We start from the raw sequence: 16883 nt of genomic DNA on the forward strand, positions 1-16883 counted from the left end.
ATCCTCTGTCGTCCCCTTCTCTTCCTGCCCCCAATCCCTCCCAGCATCAGAGTCTTTTCCAATGAGTCAACTCTTTGCATGAGGTGGCCAAAGTATTGGAATTTCAGCTATAGCATCAGTCCTTCCAAAGAACACCCAGGACTGATCTCCTTCAGAATGGACTGGTTGGATCTCCTTGCAGTCCAAGGGACTCTCAAGAGTCTTCTCCAACACCACAGTTCAAAAGCATCAATTCTTCGGTGCTCAGCTTTCTTCACAGTCCAACTCTCACATCCATACATGACCACTGGAAAAACCATAGCCTTGACTAGACGGACCTTTGTTGGCAAAGTAATGTCTCTGCTTCTCAATATGCTATCTAGGTTGGTCATAACTTTCCTTCCAAGGAGTAAGCATCTTTTAATTTCATGGCTGCACTCACCATCTGCAGTGATTTTCGAGCCCCCCAAAATAAAGTCTGACACTGTTTCCACTGTTTCCCCATCTATTTGCCATGAAGTGATAGGACCAGATGCCATGATCTTCCTTTTCTGAATGTTGAGCTTTAAGCCAATTTTTTCACTCTCCTCTTTCACTTTCATCAAGAGGCTTTTTAGTTCCTCTTCATGTTCTGCCATAAGAGTGGTGTCATCTGCATATCTGAGGTTATTGATATTTCTCCCGGCAATCTTGAGTCCAGCTTGTGCTTCATCCAGCCCAGCCTTTCTCATGATGTATTCTGCATATAAGTTAAATAAGCAGGGTGACAATATACAGCCTTGACGTACTCCTTTTTGTACTTGGAACCAGTCTGTTGTTCCATGTCCAGTTCTAACTGTTGCTTCCTGACCTGCCTATAGGTTTCTCAAGAGGCAGGTCAGGTGGCCTGATATTCCCACCTGTTTCAGAATTTTCCACAGTTTATTGTGAGCCACACTGTCAAAGGCTTTGGCATAGTCAATAAAGCAGAAATAAATGTTTTTCTGGAACTCTCTTGCTTTTTCCATGATCCAGCGGATGTTGGCAATTTGATCTCTGGTTCCTCTGCCTTTTCTAAAACCAGCTTGAACATCTGAAAGTTCACAGTTCATATACTGCTGAAGCCTGGCTTAGAGAATTTTGGGCATTACTTTACTAGCGTGTGAGATGACTGCAATTGTGTGGTAGTTTGAGCATTCTTTGGCATTGCCTTTCTTTGGGATTGGAATGAAAACTGACCTTTTCCAGTCCTGGTGCCCCTGCTGAGTTTTCCAAATTTGCTGGCATATTGAATGCAGCACTTTCACAGCATCATCTTTCAGGATTTGAAATAGCTCAACTGGAATTCCACCAACTCCACTAGCTTTGTTGGTAGTGATGTTTTCTAAGGCCCACTTGACTTCACATTACAGGACGTCTGTCTTTAGGTGAGTGATCACACCATCGTGATTATCTTGGTCGTGAACGTGTAATTATGTCATGCTCAGTTTAGTTCAGTTCAGTCACTTGGTCTTATCCGACTTTTGCAACCCCATGGACTGTAGCACGCCAGGCTTCCCTGTCCATCACCAACTCCCAGAGCTTGCTCAAACTCATGTGCAGTCATGTTCTCTAATTATGTCATGCTTAGTCTTTATATTTTAGTGTGTGTTATTAGATTCAGACACATTTAGAATTATATAATTAATTTGTCTTAAAGTCTGCCTTCTTTTTACATAGCTGTATCACTTTTCTTTTGCTTGATTTTTGCATAGTTTATTTTTTTCATCCTTTTACTTTTGAGCTTTCTCTATACATTTGAAATATATTACTTATGGGCACCACTTAGCTATGATTTTTTTTCCTTAATTTCCTTTTTGAAAATCTTATCCTTTTAGTGGAAATATTGTCTTAACATTTAATGTAATTACTTCTATGTTTGGGATTAATTGCTATATGCCTTGTATTTGTCTTATTCTATATTTTTTCCTCATTTTCTTGTTTTCATTATTTATGTATTTAATTCATTTTTCCTTCTTTATTAGCTTATAGTTTGCATATCTTTTTACAATACTTTTGGTACAACCCTGAATTTTTCAAAATGCATTACTGATGTGTCCAAATTTTCTCCACGTTCCTTGATAATACAGAAATTTTTCACATTTACACACTTTAACTCCATGTATTCTCCTTCTGGAAGGCATTTCCAATTTTTTTTCTTTTTAGCTATCTACCTATAAAACCATCATCTATCTATTATGTTTTCTATCCCACAAGATACCACTGTTGTTCAATCATGTCCAACTCTTTGAGACCCCATGGACTGAGACCCCATGCCAGGCTTCCCTGCCCTGAAGTTCACTATCTCCTGAAGTTTGCTCAAATTCCGTCCATTGAGTCAATGATACAATCCAACCATCTCATTCTTTGTTGCCCCCTTCTCCTCCTGCCTTCAATCTTTCCTAGCATCAGGGTCTTTTCTAATGGGTCGGCTCTTCGCATCAGGTGGCCAAAGTATTGGAACTTCAGCTTCAGCATCAGTCCTTCCAATGAGTCTTCAGAACTGATTTCCTTTACGATTGACTGGTTTGATTTCCTTGCTGTCCAAGGGACTCTCAAGAGTCTTTTTTAGCACCAGAGTTCAAAAGCATCAGTTCTTCGATGCTTTGCTTTCTTTATGGTCAAACTTTCACATCTGTATGTGACTACTGGAAAAACCACAGCTTTGACGTATACAGACCTTTGTCAGCAAAGCAATGTCTCTGCTTTTGAATACGCTGTCTAGGTTTGTCACAGCTTTTCTTCCAAGGAGTGTGTTAATTTCATGGCTGCAGTCACTGCCCGCAGTGATTTTGGAGCCCAGGAAAATAAAGTCTGTCACTGTTTCCATTTTTCTCCATCTATTTGCCATGAAGTGATGGGACTGGATGACATAATCTTAGTTTTTTGAATGTTGAGTTTAAAGCCAGCTTTTTCACTTTCCTCTTTCACCTTCATCAAGAGGCTCTTTAGTTCCTCTTTGCTTTCTGCCATTAGGGTGGTATCATCTGTATATCTGAGATTATTGATACCATTACAAGTACTTAATCATTAGTATTTTTAGGTCTATTCACATATTTACCCTTTTGGAATACTCTTCATTCCCTCTTTCATTTCTCCACTTCCATCTCGAATTATTTCTTCCAGACATAAGTTTGTTTTAGCTGCTTCTTCTAGTACTGATTTACTTATAACAAAGACTTTATGTTTGCTTATTTTAAAATGCTTTTGTCTCCTCTTTGTTTTTCTCAGAAATAGAATTATACATTGGCAGTAAATTTTCTTTCAGTGATTTTAAGATAGTTTACCATTGTCTTGTGTGGAAAAATTGACTGTCAATCATTAATTTTTCTTTTAAAAGCAATTTCTTTTTCCCCGTATGACTTCTGTTAAATTTTTATTTTTGTGCTGGTCTTCAGAAATTTAACTATGAAGTACCTCTGCATCACCCTATTAGTATTCACTTTCTCAGATTTTGTATTGATTCTTAAATCTGTAATCCAATGTCTTTAAGCAATTTTAGAAAACTCTCAGCTGTTATCTCTTTAAATGTTTCTTCTTCTCCATTTTTTTTCTGTTCTTCTAATACTCCAATTCTGTGTATATTAGATCTATTTACTTAGTTCCCTATGTGTTTTATAAAGGCTTCCCTGGTGACTCAGTGGTAAAGAATCTGCCTGCAATGCAGGAGACATAGGTTGATCCCTGGGTCTGAAGGAGGAAATGGCAACCCACTCTAGTATTCTTGCCTGGGAAATCCCTTGGACAGAGGAGCCTGGTGGGCTGCATTCCATGGGGTCACATACAGCCAGACACAAATGAGCACGAGCACTTCCTTCCTTGTGAATTTTATAAACTTTTCTGTATTTTATGTGTGTGTGTGTGATTCTGGTAACTTCCTAATGACACAGCTTCCATTTTACATATTCTATCTTAAAGTACGTCCAATCTTCTGTTTGATCAACCCATTGAGATCTGAATTTCAGACTGTTATTTTTTCATTTTTTAAATTTCTATTATAGTTTTTTTTAAATGTTTACATTCTCAATCTTGTATTGAATTTCCTTATTTTCAGTTTATTTGTTTTAAAGTTTGCATTATCTACATCCTCCATGAGTCTGTTTCTATTCTTTATCTCTGTCTTGTCTCCTCTAATGCCTGTTTTTTAATTGAGTGATTCACTTTTATATGAAGAATTTGGAGATTATTTTGAGGCCAAGGTTTGTGATATCTTCCAAAAGAGACAATTAACATTTATTTATGCCTGATGGACCACCAGGGATTGTGATGATTGGAAATTGGACCTCAGTTTCTTTATCTCCCTCCATACATAGATAGATGTTCTAGTCGTTATTAGAAAGTGAAAGTGAAAGTGTTGTTGCTCAGTAGTGTCCGACTCTTTGTGACCCCATTAACTGTAGCCTACCAAGCTTCTCTGTCTATGGGATTTTCCAGGTAAGAGTACTGGAGTGGGTAGCCATTTCTTTATCCAGAGGATCTTCCCAATCTGTCTGAGCCACCATGGAAATCCTAGTCGTTATTAGAAGGAAGTCCCAAATCACTTAACATACTACTGTCAGAAGTGGAATTTTACTAATAAGTACCTTGGTATATGTATATTTTATTTTCTAGTAAAACACATTTCTTACCACTTATAATTTTAAATCTGTGGCCTAATTTTATATGATTATTTTTCAACATGAAATTTAGTATAATTTTGTCAAATTATAAAACGGAGTTCCATTGCATTTATTGATTTATTTAGGGACAGATGACCCTGATGCTGGGAGGGACTGGGGGCAGGGGGAGAAGGGGACGACAGAGGATGAGATGGCTGGATGGCATCACTGACTCGATGGACATGAGTTTGAGTGAACTCCGGAAGTTGGTGATGGACAGGGAGGCCTGGCGTGCTGTGATTCATGGGGTTGCAAAGAGTCGGACATGACTGAGTGACTGAACTGAACTGACATTGTTATACTAGAATTTTATTAAGATATGATTTTAAATAATGAAAATTTAGCCCACCTTTTCAATTTGAATATCAATTTTTTAAATTTCTTCACGACATTCTAAATGCAAATATGCCCAGGTTTTTAACTTTCTGCTTGAAGCTAATGGACAGAGTCTTTTAAAAATAACATATGATGTATTTCTCTATCCCTTATTTTATATTTTTTAAATCAGAAAATAATGTTGAATTTTATTTATGTCATTCTGTCCATTTTAATTTTCCTTTAACTAATGTTTTATTTTATGTCTACTAGGCGCCAGACAGTCATGTTTTGTAGGTATCACAATTATAATGAACAAAAGAGAGAGACCATTTCCAAGCTCCAATGAAGCTTATAACCTGTATTATTCAAGGTCCTAACCTAACAAGAAACAGATGGCACACTCAAAAGGGGCCATTCAAGCAATTATGCTGAACAAAGATACAAAAATATGGGCAGGGTCCAGAACAACAAAGTAGGGGAAAGCATACCTGGGTAGCAAGATTATAAAGTTACAAAGGGAGACAGTGCTTTCCAGAACCCAGAGTGTAAGCCCTGTCTTGGAGAGTTTTGAAGAGAGGAGCCGTTACAAATAAAAGAATGGAGCCTGGAGCACCTGCAGCACAGAAGGGAGAGAAGGAGAGGAATTAGTACAGTGACCTCTCTCCTTCCACCATCAGATAGCTTGCCAGTATCTTCCTTTAATTAGAACCAACCTGCAGTCAGAGGGCAAGGAATCCCAACCAAGCCAGGTTTTCTGGAACACATAATAAAATGGAGAGGGATAACAAATTGATCAATCTATAATGACAAATGGAGAATAACTAGCACATAATATATAGAAACTAGCATATAAGTAGATGAGTATTATATAGAGTAACAAGGGCTATGACAGAGGAAATACTGAATCACATGGAAACACTTAAAAGAGGCATCTCTGATTTGCTGTCCTGTAGTATCTCTTCTCAGAGAAGGCAATGGCACCCCATTCCAGAACTCCTGCAGGGAAAATCCCATGGACGGAGGAGCCTGGAAGGCTGCGGTCCATGGGGTTGCTGAGGGTCGGACACGACTGAGCGACTTCACTTTCACTTTTCACTTTCATGCATTGAAGAAGGAAATGGCAACCCACTCCAGTGTTCTTGCCTGGAGAATCCCAGGGATGGGGGAGCCTGGTGGGCTGCCATCTATGGGGTCACACAGAGTCGGACACGACTGAAGTGACTTAGCAGCAGCAGCAGCAGCATCTCTTCTGTTTTGCTGTAGTTAAATCCATTTCTGAATCTGTACTCATTTTCAGTATTTTAAAAATACTTTATTATGAAAAAAAATTAATGTACACAGGAGTAAAGAGAACAGTATAATTGATCACCATGCACCCATCACATATCTTCAACAATCATCTCTACGTTTGAATCTTGATTCTTTGATTCCCCACTAGTCTTTTTTATTTTATTAAATACAGAGAGGTTTAAAATAGATCCTAGTATTATGCTATTATACCAGAAAATATTTAAATATAAATCTTTAGCTGATTAGTTCAGTTCAGTTGCTCAGTCGTGTCCAACTTTTTGCAACCCCATGGACTGCAGAATGCCAGGCCTCTCTGTCCATCACCAACTCCCAAAGCTTGTTCAAACTCATGTCCACCAAGTCGGTGATGCCATCCAACCATTTCATCCTCTGTTGTGTTTCAACAGGTCACCTAATGATTATAGCATCAGCTGATTATTGTTGTCAGGATGTATCATTCCTTTAGGGGTTACAGAATGAATATTTTCTCATTATATATTCCTCTTGAGTTTATCACTGGTAACTGTTTTTTTAAAGAAGCACTATTCATGAAATATTTGTTTACCCTGAAATATTCTGGAAAGGAAGGATAAATGCTTGATTATTCCTCATATTATTCATCATTTTTCAGTACAAAGAATTGCTGCTTTAGCAAATTTTAGTGGTTTGCAAAGAAATGTTACAAATTTTTGTATTTTCCTCCATCTTATGTGTTTTAGCTCATTGCAGTCTTTATTGCTCAAATGGTGCCATTGTTTTGGGCCAGTAAGTTTTCCCTCAAGCTAACTTCTACATTCAGATTTTACTCAACTTGAAATTAGTTTCTCTCTTTGAATTATACACTCTCTGACATTTATCCCCCTTTAAATACTGTATTTTACTATTAGACTGTTGGGATACTACATGAACATCCTTGAATGTTCCAGGCAGCAGCCACATATTTGCTAGTATTCACTGACTAATGTTTTAAGCTATTGCTAATTGACTCTGGTTGAGTTGTACATACCACTTAACTGAGATTTGTTTTTCAATAGCTCTACCTTGCTTATAAATTTAGTCTGTACTCATTGGTATGGAACTTAGAGCCCTGCACAGTTTATCCTTGAGTGATTTCTCATTTCTACTTTGGCCTACCTCATTGCTGATCATTTGACTTTCTCAGGTTCTGAAAAGACAGCTCTGTGTTGGGTACCATCTTCAGTTCTAGGTTCATGGTAGTCTCTGAGCTAATTTAAGGAAGGCAAAATAGAGTTTGCAGTCAAAACAGTAGGAGATATGCTTGAATATTTTGTCAGTTCAACTAATTTCCTTTTTTCTGGTTCTGGGCTCACCAAAACAGTACAGAGAAGTGGTACAGAGTTGTCACTCCACTCTCCAGTGTATCTTCCTGAACCAGGGATCAAACCCAGGTGTCCCATATTGCAGGCAGATTGTTTAACATCTGAACCACCAGGGAAGCTAAGGCATAAAACAACCTAAATGTCCACTGATAGATGAATGGATAAAGAAAATGTAGTACTCTTTCCATAGGGGATTGGTTCCAGAAAGCCATGCAGGTACCAAATCTTCTGACGTTCAAATGCATTTTATATATGTTGTAGTACAACTAGTCCTCCATATCCATGGGTTCCACATTCCCCAGGTTCAACCAATCTTTATTGGATGATTGAATCTGCAGACAAGGAACCCACAGATATGGAGGGGCGACTATATGGACATACTAAGGAATATTATTCAACCTTAAAAGGGGAGGGAATTCTGCAGTATGCTATAACATGGATGGACTTGGAGGACATTATGTGGTGAGAAACAAGCTAGACATGTAAAGACAAGTATTGCATGATTTCATTTATATGTGTCCTTAGTCGTTCAGTCATGTTCCACTCTTTGTGACCCCTTGGCTCCTCTGTCCATGGGGATTCCCCAGGTAAGAATACTGGAGTGGATTGCCATCCCCTCCTCCAGGGGATCTTCCCAATCCAGGGATCAAACCGAGGTCTCCCAGATTGCAGGCAGATTCTCCACTGTCTGAGCCACCAGGGAAGTCCTCCTTTATACGAGGTATCTAAAATAGCCAAATTCATAAAAATCAAATACTGCAATGGTACTTATTAGAGAATGGGAGAGGGGAGAATGGCCAGTTATTAATCAACATAATAAAAGGCATGTTTCATAACATAATGGTCAATGTTTCAATAAGTAAGGTGAATAAGATTTAAAAACCTGCCATATGACAATGTACATATACTCAACAAAACTTTATTGTATACTTAAAATTTGTTAAGAGAGTAGATCTTATGTTAAGTGTTCTTACCACAATAAGATACAATTTTTTTAAAAAAGAATGCGGCTGTCATATTGGGTATATTACATATTTAATATAACTAAAGAAGCAACTTTAGAAGATGATCCTTAAGTGTGCATGAGTGCATATAAACATTTTAAACTATTTACTAATAATAACAGTAATATTCATTGGAGAAAAGTTGAAACTCAGATAAAAAATAAAAGACTGTAATACAACCTTCCAGAATTGACTGTTATTAACTCCTTCCACATGACCTATTACATGTCTGACAATTCTCATGAATTTTATTGTGATCATTTCTTCATTGCCATCTGTTTTAGAACACATTTTAATTACTTTACCATATTTTATTTAAATATTTCTACATTATAGGATGTTATGAATTTGCCCAATTACTTTTCTTTTAAATATTTCCAGTTTGATAATTTGAAACACTATCTCAGTGATTTACATGTTTTTTTTTCCCATTGTGTATTTTTTTTTAAATTTTATTTTATTTTTAAATTTTACATAATTGTATTAGTTTTGCCAAATATCAAAATGGATCCGCCACAGGTATACATGTGTTCCCCATCCTGAACCCTCCTCCCTCCTCCCTCCCCACACCATCCCCCTGGGTCGTCCCAGTTCACCAGACCCAAGCATCCAGTATCGTGCATCGAACCTGTTATTCCTTTGACTATTAGTGAGAGTTGAACATGCTTCTAAATGTTTGTTGGCAGGTGACATTTCTTTGGTTGGTTATTTGAAAATGTTCTTTGTCTAATTTTATTAAAGACAGTATCATCTCTCTTTCTAAAAAAAAAGAAAGCCAGGAGCAAAACCAAAATCAAATTACAGAGAAAATATATTTGTAGCATATCTGGCAGATAAAATAGTATGATGGCCTCATGACAATGCTTCCTGCTTGAAGCTTTAGAAATGGGAGCTTGTTTGCAGCGATCCTGAGTAACAAATGTCAACTTTCCAAACTCAGCTTTAGGGATTAGATGATAATAGGAATACACTTGAAACCAAAGGATGCAAGGAGAGTCATTGTGCCCAGCTCCCATTGGCAAATTAGATCAGCTACTGAAGTCTAATCGATGCCCCCAAACTGATTCTTTTTCTGCATCAGTGATTCAGGTTCCTGGCCTTTCATACTTATATTAACAGTTAAATGTCTCTAAGCCATCCAGAAAGGACTTTTGAATCAGAATGTGATCCTTATACCAATGACTCATCTTAGAAATGTATTTCTGACATTACAAGATTAATGCTTTTAAGAATGAAAAAACCCTCATTTGGCATAGGTATAAAAATCTTAAAATAATATTAATTGTTAAATCACCATTATTATAGCTAGTAATAATTATATTCCATATTAACATCTAATTTTACACTTATCTGATTTGATCCTCACAGCAACCTGAAAAGCTAGATAGGGTAGGCATTTTCATTCTCTTTTTATAAATGAATTAAGATCCAGAAGACACTGAATAAAAGCAAAGATCATACTGTTAATTACTAGCAGAGAAGAGACTCAAATTCTGTCCCTCTGATTTCAAATTCTTTTCTCCATTTTCTTTAATACTACTGTTCTGCCCTCATGTCACTACATCATTGTCAGAGTTCTAAGCTTTTGTTGATAGCCCATATGGCTATTGGAAATGTTTTTTTACACCTCTCTGTTGACCAATTATCTCTTAAAACCATTACGATTTAGTAATACATATAAGACAGGAATTTTCATTAGAAAATTTCTCAAGGGAACTAAAAGGGTAGACACATCTTTCAGAGAAGGTATGCAAAGTAAAGTTCTCTGAGTTATTTTGACCTAATATATTTCATACTCGAGTACACCCATGGCATTGTCCATACAGCTCCCTGTGCCTGAAACAGATGCTCTTATTCTCTCTATTCCTTCTCTATTTCTCTTTCTCGTTCTTTCTCTCTCCCCTGCCATCCTTTTGTCCTTCTGTCCACTACTTATTCTCCAAGCCTTACCTCATATATCATCAACCTTCATCAACCTTTCCCTTTATCTCCTACAAACTGACAGTGATAGTTCCTATCTCTGAACACATATAGCAGTTAGTGAAGTTTATCTTTTATTTCAAAACTATATGAGCAGTTCTATTCCTTATCTGACTATGAAATGCTTTATGGTTGTGCCAGGCATATACAAATGCACATCATTGAGGAAAATAATATGCAGATATATATCTGGAGGTACTGACATAGGCAATTGAAATCTGTATATCAGCCTCTAACATGAGTTTAAGTTACAGCCCCAAAACTGCCTATGAATATTAAAGTACATCCTGCATTCCTAATAACTGGCATGTAGCTGAGAACAATCCACAAAGACCTGAATAATCTGCCCCAGAGCCCTTGGGAATCTGATTATAATTCAAACTCCAACTTTGACTTAATGACCTTATCATGGCTAGTTCTCTAAATTCAGTGATGGCAATGTTTGCCAACACCATCTTCTAATTGAAGTTTTTTTTTTTTTTTTTTTTGCCTTTTTGAATATGTCCAACAGTATAACTTATATAAGTAGCAGCAATAGAAGCAGAAAACACTTGTGTTCAAATAACATTTGGGACGGAATTCACAATCTGCTGTTGGATTTACTCTAGGATACTGTGCTGCTTTTCTTCCTTCCCTAACATAGCTCTTCCATGCTGAAAAGTTCTAATATCTAGACATAATACATAGTGCTGCAGTTGTAAATAACAATGCAAAAGTCAGGTGTGAGTGACTTGAGCCCCTAAGTAAGAAATTGTTTGCAAAAGCAAGATTCTTTCTCCTTTTTAGGTCTCTGTTATTACCTCTGTCCAAGTTAAGTTGTATTAGATTAGAGGTTTCCAAGTCATTATGTGTAGGAGAATCTTCTGGAAATTAAAAAAAATAAAGACTTTTATCTCCACCACCCCAGTCTCATAGAAGGAGAATCTCTAAGGGGCAAGCATTATAATATATCTAGTTCATAGATTCCTGTTGAGAAACAGTAGGCTACATGATCTCTAAGATCTCAGGAATCACTAGTTTCATAATTTCTGAATATATATAGGTAATTCAAATGAGGGCAGGAAAATGCTTTTTTATCCATCTAGAATCATTAAACAATAGAAAGAATGCTTAAATGAGCATCAAGAGACCTGGAATGAATCATGGCTTTTCTATATGTTCTTCTTTTCTATAGCTTCAGTTTTCTCATCTGTAAAATAAAATAATGGCATTACATGATAGTATAACCTGTGATGCCTTGCAAATTGTATCTATAGAGGTTCAAACCACACAAATGGAGATGAAGGTGACAGTACAGACAACAGAGATGAAATAGATGACATATAACTTATTGATGTTCTAATTTAGTACAGAATGATTGATGTTCTAATTTAGAATATGTGAATGCATATCATATATATGTATGCATTGGTATATTACATATATATTCACAGACACACTTTTATGTAAACTTCACTAAATTGCAGAATTTTTTTGTTAATGTTGTTAGTCTAAATGGAAGGATCCATCATTTTTTTCCTTTTGCCACCAAATATGATAGGTGAATACATTATAACTCAGAAGATGTGGGCCTATCCCAATGCTAAAACCTAAGCAAATTACTCCCTGAAGTTAGTCATTAGAAAGTAGCTTCCAGAAGGATGGAGACTAGGAAGTCAAATGCCTGGCTCTTCTCTGTGTTGAAGTTGGGAGAATCTGTCTTGTCCATTACCCTCTATGGCCACCTGAGATGAATGAGCTAGAAGATGACCCTTTTGGGGGCAGTATTTCGAAGTGACTCATTTTGTGTTGACATGGGTTCAAAAGTGACAAGAGTCTAGACATTTCTTTAGAGTGACAGGGAGCAAAACATGGCATGTGGATTATTCTGAGCAAAGTCAAAGTCCTGTAGACTCAAGAAGAGGTTTTCACCTCCTCCTTACCTGCCTTTAAAAGAACTTAGATGAAGGGCCTGTACCAGCAGAAAGCTTATACCAAAGTAACTTTTTATATCAGAGAATTTTTGTGCACTTCCTTGCAAACATATATCTACCAAACACTGGCTCTTATCTTCCTGGGTTTTATCTTCCTTCCCTTTGAGACCCCAGACCTGTAGCCCCTTCTCCTTCGCTCAGTTGAAGCTCATGGTGTATAAGTTTCAATTACCTGGCCACCAGGAGACTTTTGTGTGTTTCTGGGAATTCTGTATGCATGAAATTAAATTTCTTTTTCTCCTATTAAAGAAAGAAAGAAAATAGTTTCCAACCTCTGCTAAAATAAATTTAATGCAACTTCAATTTTATGATGAGTTTTCTATTTAATATTAAGGACTTGTTTGATTAACAAGACTGGGATATCTATCAGGAAAAATAACCAGGAGCCTCAGGGAGAACTACAAAACTGAAGATGTGGACCAGTGATAATTAGGGAATTCAAATGAGCCTCCTGAAAGGTTGTTGTTGAGCCATGAAAGATGCTGGGATTCTTGCCCTCCAGAGGAGAAGAATTCAATCCTAGGACAGGCTTGATGGCTCAGAACTTTTGTGTAATAAAGTTTTATTAAAGTATGAAAGAGATAGAGAAAGCGTCTGACATAGACATCAGAAGGGGGCAGAAAGAGTGACCCCCTGCTAGTCTTTAACAGGAAGTTATATACCTACTCGGAGGCTTCAATTGCACGTGAACCGTGAACTTCCAAACGTTCAAGCTGGATTTAGAGAAGGCAGAGGAACCAGAGATCAAATTGCCAACATCCATTGGATCATTGAAAATCAGGAGAATTTCAGAAAAACATCTACTTCTGCTTTATTGACTACACCAAAGCCTTTGACTGTGTGGATCACAACAGACTGTGAAAAATTCTTCAAGAGATGGAAATATCAGACCACCTTACCTGCCTCCTGAGAAATCTGTATGCAGGTCAAGAAGCAACAATTAGAACTGGACGTGGAACAACAGACTGGTTCCAAATAGGAAAAGGAGTATGTCAAGGCTGTATATTGTCACCCTGCTTATTTAACTTATATGCAGATTACATCATGAGAAATACTGGGCTGGATGAAGTACAAGCTGGAATCAAGATTGCTGGGAGAAATATCAATAACCTCAGATATGCAGATGATACCACCCTTATGGCAGAAAGCAAAAGACTAAAGAGCCTCTTGATGAAAGTGAAAGAGGAGAGTGAAAAAGTTGGCTTAAAGCTCAACATTCAGAAAACTAAGATCATGGCATCTGGTCCCATCACTTCATGGCAAATAGATGGGGACACAATGGAAACAGTGACAGACTTTTTTTAAGGGGGGCTCCAAAATCACTGCAGATGGTGACTGCAGCCATGAAATTAAAAGACACTTGCTCCTTGGAAGAAAACCTATGACTAACCTAGACAGCATGTTAAAAAGCAGCGACATTACTTTGCCAACAAAGGCCCGTCTAGTCAAAGCTATGGTTTTTCCAGCAGTCTTGTATGGCTGTGAGAGTTGAACTATAAAGAAAGCTGAGCGCTGAAGAATTGATGCTTTTGAACTGTGGTGTTGGAGAAGACTCTTGAGAGTCCCTTGGACTGCAAGGAGATCCAACCAGTCTATCCTAAAAGAAATTAGTCCTGAATATTCATTGGAAGGACTGATGCTGAAGCTGAAGCTCCAATACTTTGGCCACCTGAAGTGAAGAGCTGACTCATTTGAAAAGACCCTGATGCTGGGGAAAAAATGAAGGCAGGAGGAGAAGGGGATGACAGAGGATGAGATTTTTGAATGGCATGACGAGTTGACGGATGTGAATTTGAGTAAACTCTGGGAGTTGTTGATGAACACGGAGGCCTGGCATGCTGCAGTTCATGGGGTCACAAAGAGTTGGACATGACTGAGCGACTGAACTGAACTGAATTAGAGAAAGGAAATGTCTCAAAACTCAGAGAATGGCACCAGGCCTCTCACCCACAACATGCATTTTGAGATAACATTGGCACAAGGTGAGTCATCCCAGGCCATAAAATGATTGACATAAATCTTGAAGAAAGGCAGGTTTCCTACCAAATACATAGTCTCATTAACATAGCTTAAGAGAACTTTTGCATGAAGAAAACATACTGGTTTGTTGCATAAAACATACTGGTTTGTCAAGTAGGTTCTGAGTCTTAGGTGGAATTGATTTGAAGAAAGACAGCTGCTGCTGCTGCTGCTAAGTCGCTTCAGTCGTGTCTGACTCTGTGCGACCCCATAGACGGCAGCCCACCAGGCTCCCCGTCCCTGGGATTCTCCAGGCAAGAACACTGGAGTGGGTTGCCATTTCCTTCTCCCATGCATGAAAGTGAAAAGTGAAAGTGAAGCCACTCAGTCGTATCTGACTCCTAGCGACCCCATGGACTGCAGCCTACCAGGCCCCTCCGTCCATGGGATTTTCCATGCAAGAGTACTGGAGTGGGTTGCCATTTCCTTCTCCCATCTTTCTGCTGATTAGGTCAATTATTCTTACCATCATCGTGACTTGTTTTCTTGCCTGCTAGTCCTTTGGCACACGGACTTCAGCGTACTGACTTATAGTTTCATCAGCTCTGACTTAAAGTTTAATGGGACCCTTATTGTATCCCTGGAAAGACTGTGCACCCTTTGGGGAACAAGACCTACAATGCGGTGGACCTCAGAGATGAGGGAACAGAAAGCATAAAATCCCTGAATGGTCAACAGGGGTACTGTTAAGTGGGACCACGACTGCTTCCACCCCTCATTTCTCAGACCTCTGTGTTCTTCCTGGTGAGGACACAACACCATACTGGGGCCTTTAATACATACACTACATCTCTCAGGATGGCACTGCATCCTTTCAGAGTGTTGTCCCCAAACTAGTGCTTCAGCTGTGCCTTTAGAAAGCCAACCCAGGACTCTATGAAGTTGGCTTCTTTTGACTGGAGCCTATTATACAGAGTGAAGTAAGCCAGAAAGAAAAACACCAATACACTATACTAACACATATATATGGAATTTAGAAAGGTGGTAACGATAACCCTGTATGTGAGAGAGCAAAAGAGACACAAATGTGTAGAACAATCTTTTGACTGGTGTCCTATGTTACATATTGACTTTCTTAGTTCTGTTTATGTACTAAAACTAATTTTTGACTTATTTTATTTGTTTCAAGGGCCAGGAGAGGGAGGAGAGAGGCCATGCTGGTTCATGGGAAGAATTTCGACTGTATTCAGTTCAGTTCAGTTCATTTCAGTCGCTCAGTCATGTCCAACTCTTTGCGACCCCATGAATCGTAGCACGCCAGGCCTCCCTGTCCATCACCAACTCCCGGAGTTCACCCAGACTCACGTCCATCGAGTCAGTGATGCCATCCAGCCATCTCATCCTCCATCGTCCCCTTCTCCTCCTGCCCCCAATCCCTCCCAGCATCAGAGTCTTTTCCAATGAGTCAACTCTTTGCATGAGGTGGCCAAAGTACTGGAGTTTCAGCTTTAGCATCATTCCTTCCAAAGAAATCCCAGGGCTCATCTCCTTCAGAATGGACTGGTTGGATCTGCTTGCAGTCCAAGGGACTCTCAAGAGTCTTCTCCAACACCACAGTTCAAAAGCATCAATTCTTCGGTGCTTAGCCTTCTTCACAGTCCAACTCTCACATCCATACACGACCACAGGAAAAATCATAGCCTTGACTAGACGAACCTTTGTTGGCAAAGTAATGTCTCTGCTTTTGAATATGCTATCTAGGTTGCTCATAACTTTCCTTCCAAGGACTAAGCGTCTTTTAATTTCATGGCTGCAGTCACCATCTGCAGTATTAAACACTGTTAAAGATCCTTAAGAAATTGGGTAAACCACATATAGAAACTGTGGGAGAATACTTCAGCTCTCTGAATGGTCAAGGGGATGTTCTTTCCATTTAAATTTTAAAGAATTAATTTTTTTAAAACTTATAGTTGTTTTGGTATTTGTGTACACTTTTGAATATATTGAATCAGTTCAGATTGAGATAACTCAGATGTCTAAGTGACTGAACTCGATTACCCAGAAAGAAGCATTTCAGTTACTTATTTTCAATGGCAAATTTAAAAATCTTTGTTTTCTGCTTCATTTTGCCTATATTTGATTATTTCAAATTGGTCCTAAAATGCTATATGAAAAAATAACTACACTTACATAGAAATATAGTCCTTTTATTTCTACTTAATTTTAGTAGAACAAATAAGTTTGTTCTTCTTCAAATTCTTTATGATGTGATATATTTGAATAGTGAAGTAGGAATCAGAATATGTAGGTTCTGTTCTGAGTTCTACCTCTTCTTGCCAGTAATATGATGCATCACAACTCAGT

The sequence above is a fragment of the Bubalus kerabau genome, chromosome X, assembly GCF_029407905.1.
Source record: "Bubalus kerabau isolate K-KA32 ecotype Philippines breed swamp buffalo chromosome X, PCC_UOA_SB_1v2, whole genome shotgun sequence".
NCBI classification, from domain to species: Eukaryota; Metazoa; Chordata; class Mammalia; order Artiodactyla; family Bovidae; genus Bubalus; species Bubalus kerabau.